General features: G+C 42.9%; 1 long non-coding RNA gene across 1 annotated transcript; it reads left to right on the top strand.

Annotated features, from left to right (window-relative positions):
* Positions 1–12: 12 nt before the first annotated feature.
* Positions 13–1002, top strand: LOC116380911 (uncharacterized). The gene is made up of 2 exons (XR_004212628.1): positions 13–182; positions 864–1002. It is a non-coding gene; the product is annotated as an uncharacterized LOC116380911 (long non-coding RNA).
* The last annotated feature ends 329 nt before the right edge of the window (positions 1003–1331 follow it).

Here is a 1331-nt window from a genome sequence, read left to right as displayed (position 1 = left end):
TGTGTGTGTGTGTGTGTGTGTGTGTGTGTGTGTGTGTGTGTGTGTGTTTTCTCTCGTTCCTGCTCAGGTCGTGTGTGTACAAGAACGACCAGGCAGTGAAAGAAAACCCAAGCAAGGCTCTGCAGGAGGAGGAACCGTGTCCACGCTTTGCACACCAGCTGGTCTACGATGAGATGCACAAGGTAACACACACAGCTGAGACCTGCGCACATTCTTATTCAGTACGCTGTCGCACACGATCTCATGAGGAACACTCCAGAGCACTTTTTAATGGCGAGCTGCACCTGGATCGCCTTCTTGGTCACAGCTGTCAATATTTAACCCTCTGAACCCCAAAACCAGCCAGTGAGATTGAAAAACATGTTTTCTTTAATCAACAGCTGTTTATCACAGCCAGAAGCTGTACAAATGTCACTATTGTCAGATTTTCATCTGTCTGACGGTCCTTGAACACATAATGTGTGACGAATGCTTCCGTCAATAAAAGCAGCCAAGAACAAAAGCTTAAAATTGTGATATTTTATAAAAGTCTTGCCCGCAATAAACTTTTTGCTTTCACCAGATCCCGTAAAAAACATTAATTTCTCAGCTCCTCAGCGTAACTAGGAAGCCATGATTGACTTGGCTGAGACTTGAACAGTCTTGTGATAAGCTTGAAATTTGACCCACCGCTGCCTTTAAAGTCAGAACCACTGAGCCCCAAAAACATGCTATTAGAAGTGAGTTGTTTAAACAATCACAACTGTTTTCCTGCTGGCTTTAAAGTTGTTTATTGCCACATTTGTTTTGCACATTTGTTTTGTCCGGTGCGCATCGGGTACGGTGCGCATCGTAACCGGTGTGTATTTCCTGCGTGTGTCCAGGTGCATTACTTGTTTGGTGGAAACCCCGGGAAGTCTTGTTCTCCCAAGATGCGCCTGGACGACTTCTGGTCCCTCAAACTGTGTCGGCCCTCAAAGGAGTACCTGCTGCGCCACTGCAGATACCTCATCAGGAAATACAGGTCAGGTCCAGCTCTTTTTTTTAAATTTCAGCAGCCACTGTCTGCCATCGACACCACCTCATCACATGTGCTGTCTTTGATTCTTATATATTCTGTTATGAGAGTCAATACTGAAGTTATGAAACACATGGGCTATTTCCCAGCACTGACCAGTTCAAATAAAATGATGAGTCACCGTCCTTCTGTCATTTAAATCTGAATAGCTCATTATATATACATATATATATATATATACAGTGGGTACGGAAAGTATTCAGACCCCTTTGAATTTTTCACTTTGTTTCATTGCATACACATACATATACATACATATATATACATATATATA

Source organism: Anarrhichthys ocellatus, unplaced genomic scaffold (assembly GCF_004355925.1).
Source record: "Anarrhichthys ocellatus isolate YVR2014 unplaced genomic scaffold, GSC_Weel_1.0 scaffold9534, whole genome shotgun sequence".
Taxonomy (NCBI): Eukaryota; Metazoa; Chordata; class Actinopteri; order Perciformes; family Anarhichadidae; genus Anarrhichthys; species Anarrhichthys ocellatus.
Note: the sequence above shows the minus strand (reverse complement) of the source record. Positions and strands in the feature narration are given on the sequence as shown.